Raw genomic sequence first — 9,721 nt, forward strand, 5'->3', positions numbered from 1 at the left:
AACAAGTTCTGTGAAGAATGTCTCCTCATCCGAATTGTGCAGATTGCTGAAATGAGACCTGCAAGGTGACTTACGAAACTGGACTGACAAGAAGTGTGGCCCAACTTTGGTTTTGTCTTTAAGCTCTTGCTCTTTGCCAATCAGCCCTTAACATGCATGGATTGCATCAAATGTGATCTCTTGCTATCTTAACCTACAAAACACACAAATAGAGGTAAGTGACTCAAAATAAAGAGAAACTAAGCAAAATCACTAAGTAAAGAAGGCAAGCAAGTGTATGAAATTATGGACTTATCAAAACAGAAAATGGATTAAAAGCACAAGTTTAACTTAATAACATAACCAAATCATAAGCTAGAAGGGTACAAAATGATATACAATTATGAACCGATCAAATACCCCCAAACCTACATTTTGCTAGTCCTCGAGCAAAACAAAAGGAAAACAAAGATAAAAACAAAACAAGAAGTTAAGTAAACCACTTCCGCAGGTAACTCGATTGCATTGAGCATATGCAACAAGCCTTTAAACCTCTAGGCATCCCTAGTAGGAGGAGTTGTGTCTCCTGAGGGTTTAACAGATACGACACCCACAAACGTTTTCCTAACTCCACAAAACAAAGTGGTTAGAAAACTTATTAGATTTGTTAGTCCTTAAGCAAAATAAAACAAAAACAAAAAAAAAAAAAAAAAAAAAGACTCAAAACAATCTTCCCGAACATTTTCTGAAGAGAAATGACTCATGCACATGACTCAAAAGTTTTAACAATAAAAGCTCAGTTTTTTTTTTTTTCAATATTTACAGGGTGGCAAAGTTCAAAACGCAACATGCTCATAGTGTAGCAGTGTGATAGCCAAATGCAACAAATTCCCCAATCTTAGTTTTCACACAATTTCAAAAATCATACCAAGCACAAATGCAACTTCAAATCTCACCAAAGTTGTCCTCTCACAAATGAATCACTCAGAAGAGGGCTACAATGCAACACTCAGTTATAAACATGAGATTAGAGTTAAATCATAAGGGACTTAACTCAAAAATAGGAAGATGAAGAACTTGCATTAATATGATCTCAAAAAGGATGCCAAACACTTAAAAGTAAGAAAATGGATGCAATTCAACCACATGACATTTAAGATCAATTTAGGTCTTTATTATAGGTTGTAATGGGGCCAAGGGTGTAAGGTGAGTAAGAAATGAAAGGTATAGATAATACAAAGTCCAAGGAACTCAAAATGTAAGAGCATAAAATAATAGTTTACAAGACTTCGAATCATCACAATTAGATTTTTTCTTTTACATGATCAAAACTCCTTATACCTTCATTTACATTGATTCACACTCCTTTCCAAACACCAATTTATTTTGAAGGCCCAAAAATGAATTTTCAATCAACCACCACTTAATCACAACTGTTTTTTTTTTTTTTCTTTTCTTTCACCAATTGAGTGAAGTTTTTTTTTTTTCTTTATGTAATATCCCTTCCCAAACTTAACTGGGGTGGTTGGTGTATTCCATACTTCTAGCGATTGGATTTCACTCAAAACTCACCAAATGACTCCTCCCACCAGATTATGATGTTGCCCAAGTTTTGGGCTCGATCCGAAATCAATAGGTGTTTGAAATTGGTCGATTCAATTTCAACGACAGTTCGTTCTTAATTGGAGTGGTTGGTGTATTCCATACGTCTAGCGATTGGATTTCACTGAAAACTCACCAAATGACTCATTCCACCATATTATGATGTTGCCCAAGTTTTGGGCTCGATCCAAAATCAATAGGTGTTCCAAATTGGACAATTCAACGGCAGTTCGTTCCTAATTGGAGTGGTTGGTGTATTCCATACTTCTAGCGATTGGATTTCACTCAAAACTAACCAAATGACTCCTTCCACCATATTATGATGTTGCCCAAGTTTTGGGCTCGATCCAAAATCAATGGGTGTTCCAAATTGGACAATTCAACGGCAGTTCGTTCCTAATTGGAGTGGTTGGTGTATTCCATACTTCTAGCGATTCGATTTCACTCAAAACTAACCAAATGACTCCTCCCACCATATTATGATGTTGCCCAAGTTTTGGGCTCCATTCGAAATCAAGAGGTGTTCCAAATTGGACAATTCAAGTTCAACGACAGTTCGTTCCTAATTGGAGTGGTTGGTGTATTCCATACTTCTAGCGATTGGTTGTCACTGAAAACTAACCAAATGACTCCTCCCACCATATTACGATGTTGCCCAAGTTTTGGGCTCGATCCGAAATCCATAGGTGTTCCAAATTGGACAATTCAAGTTCAACGGCAGTTCGTTCCTAACTGGAGTGGTTGGTGTATTCCATACTTCTAGAGACTGGATTTCACTCAAAACTCACCAAATGACTCCTCCCACCATATTGTGATGTTGCCCAAGTTTTGGGATCTATCTGAAATCAATAGGTGTGAGAAATTGGTCAATTCAATTTCAACGACTGTTCGTTCCTAATTGGAGTGGTTGGTGTATTCCATACTTCTAGCGATTGGATTTCACTCAAAACTCACCAAATGACTCCTCCCACCATATTATGATGTTGCCCAAGTTTTGGGCTCGATCCGAAATCAATAGGTGTGAGAAATTGGACAATTCAAGTTCAACGGCCGTTCGTTCCTAATTGGAGTGGTTGGTGTATTCCATACTTCTAGCGATTTGATTTCACTCAAAACTCACCAAATGACTCCTCCCATCATATTATGATGTTGCCCAAGTTTTGGGCTCGATCCGAAATCAATAGGTGTTCCAAATTGGACAATTCAAGTTCAACGGCAGTTCGTTCCTAATCGGAGTGGTTGGTGTATTCCATACTTCTAGCGATTGGTTGTCACTGAAAACTAACCAAATGACTCCTCCCACCATATTACGATGTTGCCCAAGTTTTGGGCTCGATCCGAAATCCATAGGTGTTCCGAATTGGACAATTCAAGTTCAACGACAGTTCGTTCCTAACTGGAGTGGTTGGTGTATTCCATACTTCTAGCGATTGAATTTCACTCAAAACTCACCAAATGACTCCTCCCACCACATTGTGATGTTGCCCAAGTTTTGGGATCGATCTGAAATCAATAGGTGTGAGAAATTGGTCAATTCAATTTCAACGACAGTTCGTTCCTAATTGGAGTGGTTGGTGTATTCCATACTTCTAGCGATTGGATTTCACTCAAAACTCACCAAATGACTCCTCCCACCATATTATGATGTTGCCCAAGTTTTGGGCTCGATCCGAAATCAATAGGTGTGAGAAATTGGACAATTCAAGTTCAACGGCAGTTCGTTCCTAATTGGAGTGGTTGGTGTATTCCATACTTCTAGCGATTGGATTTCACTCAAAACTCACCAAATGACTCCTCCCACCATATTATGATATTCCCCATGTTTTCGGCTCGATTCGAAATCAATAGGTGTTAGAAATTGGACAATTGAAGTTCAACGGCAGTTCGTTCCTAATTGGAGTGGTTGTTGTATTCCATACTTCTAGCGATTGGATTTCACTCAAAACTAACCAAATGACTCCTCCCACCATATTATGATGTTGCCCAAGTTTTGGGCTCGATCCGAAATCAATAGGTGTTTGAAATTGGTCGATTCAATTTCAACGACAGTTCGTTCTTAATTGGAGTGGTTGGTGTATTCCATACGTCTAGCGATTGGATTTCACTGAAAATTCACCAAATGACTCCTTCCACCATATTATGATGTTGCCCAAGTTTTGGGCTCGATCCAAAATCAATAGCTGTTCCAAATTGGACAATTCAAGTTCAACGGCAGTTCGTTCGTAATTGGAGTGGTTGGTGTATTCCATACTTCTAGCGATTGGATTTCACTCAAAACTAACCAAATGACTCCTCCCACCATATTATGATGTTGCCCAAGTTTTGGGCTCCTTTCGAAATCAATAGGTGTTCCAAATTGGACAATTCAAGTTCAACGGCAGTTCATTCCTAATTGGAGTGGTTGGTGTATTCCATACTTCTAGCGATTGGTTGTCACTGAAAACTAACCAAATGACTCCTCCCACCATATTACGATGTTGCCCAAGTTTTGGGCTCGATCCGAAATCCATAGGTGTTCCAAATTGGACAATTCAAGTTCAACGGCAGTTCGTTCTTAACTGGAGTGGTTGGTGTATTCCATACTTCTCGCGATTGGATTTCACACCAAACTCACCAAATGACTCCTCCCACCATATTGTGATGTTGCCCAAGTTTTGGGATCGATCTGAAATCAATAGGTGTGAGAAATTGGTCAATTCAATTTCAACGACAGTTTGTTGCTAATAGAAGTGGTTGGTGTATTCCATACTTCTAGCGATTGGATTTCACTCAAAACTCACCAAATGACTCCTCCCACCATATTATGATGTTGCCCAAGTTTTGGGCTCGATCCGAAATCAATAGGTGTTCCAAATTGGACAATTCAAGTTCAATGGCAGTTCGTTCCTAATTGGAGTTGTTGGTGTATTCCATACTTCTAGCGATTGGATTTCATTCAAAACTCACCAAATGACTCCTCCCACCATATTGTGATGTTGGACAAGTTTTGGGCTCGATCCGAAATCAAGAGGTGTGAGAAATTGGCCAATTCAATTTCAACGACAGTTCGTTCCTAATTGGAGTGGTTGGTGTATTCCATACGTCTAGCGATTAGATTTCACTCAAAACTCACCAAATGACTCCTCCCACCATATTATGATGTTGCCCATGTTTTCGGCTCGATCCGAAATCAATAGGTGTGAGAAATTAAACAATTCAAGTTCAACGGCAGTTCGTTCCTAATTGGAGTGGTTGGTGTATTCCATACTTCTAGCGATTGGATTTCACTCAAAACTAACCAAATGACTCCTCCCACCATATTATGATGTTGCCCAAGTTTTGGGCTCCTTTCGAAATCAATAGGTGTTCCAAATTGGACAATTCAAGTTCAACGGCAGTTCGTTCCTAACTGGAGTGGTTGGTGTATTCCATACTTCTCGCGATTGGATTTCACACCAAACTCACCAAATGACTCCTCCCACCATATTGTGATGTTGCCCAAGTTTTGGGATCGATCTGAAATCAATAGGTGTGAGAAATTGGTCAATTCAATTTCAACGACAGTTCGTTGCTAATAGAAGTGGTTGGTGTATTCCATACTTCTAGCGATTGGATTTCACTGAAAATTCACCAAATGACTCCTTCCACCATATTATGATGTTGCCCAAGTTTTGGGCTCGATCCAAAATCAATAGCTGTTACAAATTGGACAATTCAAGTTCAACGGCAGTTCATTCCTAATTGGAGTGGTTGGTGTATTCCATACTTCTAGCGATTGGTTGTCACTGAAAACTAACCAAATGACTCCTCCCACCATATTACGATGTTGCCCAAGTTTTGGGCTCGATCCGAAATCCATAGGTGTTCCAAATTGGACAATTCAAGTTCAACGGCAGTTCGTTCTTAACTGGAGTGGTTGGTGTATTCCATACTTCTCGCGATTGGATTTCACACCAAACTCACCAAATGACTCCTCCCACCATATTGTGATGTTGCCCAAGTTTTGGGATCGATCTGAAATCAATAGGTGTGAGAAATTGGTCAATTCAATTTCAACGACAGTTTGTTGCTAATAGAAGTGGTTGGTGTATTCCATACTTCTAGCGATTGGATTTCACTCAAAACTCACCAAATGACTCCTCCCACCATATTATGATGTTGCCCAAGTTTTGGGCTCGATCCGAAATCAATAGGTGTTCCAAATTGGACAATTCAAGTTCAATGGCAGTTCGTTCCTAATTGGAGTTGTTGGTGTATTCCATACTTCTAGCGATTGGATTTCATTCAAAACTCACCAAATGACTCCTCCCACCATATTGTGATGTTGGACAAGTTTTGGGCTCGATCCGAAATCAAGAGGTGTGAGAAATTGGCCAATTCAATTTCAACGACAGTTCGTTCCTAATTGGAGTGGTTGGTGTATTCCATACGTCTAGCGATTAGATTTCACTCAAAACTCACCAAATGACTCCTCCCACCATATTATGATGTTGCCCATGTTTTCGGCTCGATCCGAAATCAATAGGTGTGAGAAATTAAACAATTCAAGTTCAACGGCAGTTCGTTCCTAATTGGAGTGGTTGGTGTATTCCATACTTCTAGCGATTTGATTTCACTCAAAACTCACCAATTGACTCCTCCCACCATATTTTGATGTTACCCAAGTTTTGGGCTCGATCCGAAATCCATAGGGGTTCCAAATTGGACAATTCAAGTTCAACGGCAGTTCGTTCCTAATTGGAGTGGTTGGTGTATTCCATACTTCTAGCGATTGGATTTCACTCAAAACTCACCAAATGACTCCTTCCACCACATTGTGATGTTGCCCAAGTTTTGGGATCGATCTGAAATCAATAGGTGTGAGAAATTAAACCCTCAAGTTCAACGATAGTTCGTTCCTAACTGGAGTGGTTGGTGTATTCCATACTTCTAGCGATTGGATTTCACTCAAAACTCACCAAATGACTCCTTCCACCACATTGTGATGTTGCCCAAGTTTTGGGATCGATCTGAAATCAATAGGTGTGAGAAATTGGTCAATTCAATTTCAACGACAGTTCGTTCCTAATTGGAGTGGTTGGTGTATTCCATACTTCTAGCGATTGGATTTCACTCAAAACTCACCAAATGACTCCTCCCACCATATTATGATGTTGCCCAAGTTTTGGGCTCGATCCGAAATCAATAGGTGTGAGAAATTAGACAATTCAAGTTCAACGGCAGTTCGTTTCTAATTGGAGTGGTTGGGGTATTCCATACTTCTAGCGATTGGATTTCACTCAAAACTCACCAAATGACTCCTCCCACCATATTAAGATATTGCCCATGTTTTCGGCTCGATTCGAAATCAATAGGTGTTAGAAATTGGACAATTCAAGTTCAACGGCAGTTCGTTCCTAATTGCAGTGGTTGGTGTACTAAATACTTCTAGCGATTGGATTTCACTCAAAACTCACCAAATGACTCCTCCCACCATATTATGATGTTGCCCAAGTTTGGGGCTCGAGTCGAAATCAATAGGTGTGAGAAATTGGACAATTCAAGTTCAACGGCAGTTCGTTCCTAACTGGAGTGGTTGGTGTATTCCATACTTCTAGCGATTGGATTTCACTCAAAACTAACCAAATGACTCCTCCCACCATATTATGATGTTGCCCAAGTTTTTGGCTCGATCTGAAATCAATAGGTGATCCAAATTGGACAATTCAAGTTCAACGGCAGTTCGTTCCTAATTGGAGTGGTTGGTGTATTCCGTACTTCTAGCGATTGGATTTCACTGAAAAGTCACCAAACGACTCCTCCCCCCATATTAAGATGTTGCCCAAGTTTTGGGCTCGATCCGAAATCCATATGTGTTCCAAATTGGACAATTCAAGTTCAACGGTAGTTCGTTCCTAACTAGAGTGGTTGATGTATTCCATACTTCTAGCGATTGGATTTCACTCAAAACTCACCAAATGACTCCTCCCACCATATTATGATGTTGCCCATGTTTTCGGGTCGATCCGAAATCAATAGGTGTTCCAAATTGGACAATTCAAGTTCAACGGCAGTTCGTTCCTAATTGGAGTGGTTTGTGTATTCCATACTTCTAGCGACTGGATTTCACTCAAAACTCACCAAATGACTCCTCCCACCATATTATGATGTTGCCCATGTTTTCGGCTCGATCCGAAATCAATAGGTATGAGAAATTAAACAATTCAAGTTCAACGGCAGTTCGTTCCTAATTGGAGTGGTTGGTGTATTCCATACTTCTAGCGATTTGATTTCACTCAAAACTCACCAATTGACTCCTCCCACCATATTTTGATGTTACCCAAGTTTTGGGCTCGATCCGAAATCCATAAAGGTTCCAAATTGGACAATTCAAGTTCAACGGCAGTTCGTTCCTAACTGGAGTGGTTGGTGTATTGCATACTTCTAGCGAGTGGATTTCACTCAAAACTCACCAAATGACTCCTCCCACCATATTGTGATGTTGCCCAAGTTTTGGGCGCAATCCGAAATCAATAGGTGTGAGAAATTGGCCAATTCAATTTCAACGACAGTTCGTTCCTAATTGGAGTGGTTGGTGTATTCCATACGTCTGGCGATTAGATTTCACTCAAAACTCACCAAATGACTCCTCCCACCATATTATGATGTTGCCCATGTTTTCGGGTCGATCCGAAATCAATAGGTGTTCCAAATTGGACAATTCAAGTTCAACGGCAGTTCGTTCCAAATTGGAGTGGTTGGTGTATTGCATACTTCTAGCCATTGGATTTCACTCAAAACTCACCAAATGACTCCTCCCACCATATTATGATGTTGCCCAAGTTTTGGGCTCGATCCGAAATCAATAGGTGTGAGAAATTGGACAATTCAAGTTCAACGGCAGTTCGTTCCTAATTGGAGTGGTTGGTGTATTCCATACTTCTAGCGATTGGATTTCACTCAAAACTCACCAAATGACTCCTCCCATCATATTATGATGTTGCCCAAGTTTTGGGCTCGATCCGAAATCAATAGGTGTTCCAAATTGGACAATTCAAGTTCAACGGCAGTTCTTTCCTAATCGGAGTGGTTGGTGTATTCCATACTTCTAGCGATTGGTTGTCACTGAAAACTAACCAAATGACTCCTCCCACCATATTACGATGTTGCCCAAGTTTTGGGCTCGATCCGAAATCCATAGGTGTTCCGAATTGGACAATTCAAGTTCAACGACAGTTCGTTCCTAACTGGAGTGGTTGGTGTATTCCATACTTCTAGCGATTGGATTTCACTCAAAACTCACCAAATGACTCCTTCCACCACATTGTGATGTTGCCCAAGTTTTGGGATCGATCTGAAATCAATAGGTGTGAGAAATTGGTCAATTCAATTTCAACGACAGTTCGTTCCTAATTGGAGTGGTTGGTGTATTCCATACTTCTAGCGATTGGATTTCACTCAAAACTCACCAAATGACTCCTCCCACCATATTATGATGTTGCCCAAGTTTTGGGCTCGATCCGAAATCAATAGGTGTGAGAAATTAGACAATTCAAGTTCAACGGCAGTTAGTTCCTAATTGGAGTGGTTGGTGTATTCCATACTTCTAGCGATTGGATTTCACTCAAAACTCACCAAATGACTCCTCCCACCATATTAAGATATTGCCCATGTTTTCGGCTCGATTCGAAATCAATAGGTGTTAGAAATTGGACAATTCAAGTTCAACGGCAGTTCGTTCCTAATTGCAGTGGTTGGTGTATTAAATACTTCTAGCGATTGGATTTCACTCAAAACTCACCAAATGACTCCTCCCACCATATTATGATGTTGCCCAAGTTTGGGGCACGAGTCGAAATCAATAGGTGTGAGAAATTGGACAATTCAAGTTCAACGGCAGTTCGTTCCTAACTGGAGTGGTTGGTGTATTCCATACTTCTAGCGATTGGATTTCACTCAAAACTAACCAAATGACTCCTCCCACCATATTATGATGTTGCCCAAGTTTTTGGCTCGATCTGAAATCAATAGGTGATCCAAATTGGACAATTCAAGTTCAACGGCAGTTCGTTCCTAATTGGAGTGGTTGGTGTATTCCGTACTTCTAGCGATTGGATTTCACTCAAAAGTCACCAAACGACTCCTCCCCCCATATTAAGATGTTGCCCAAGTTTTGGGCTCG

The sequence above is a fragment of the Prunus avium genome, chromosome 1 (genome assembly GCF_965620075.1).
Source record: "Prunus avium chromosome 1, drPruAviu1.hap1.1, whole genome shotgun sequence".
NCBI lineage: Eukaryota > Viridiplantae > Streptophyta > Magnoliopsida > Rosales > Rosaceae > Prunus > Prunus avium.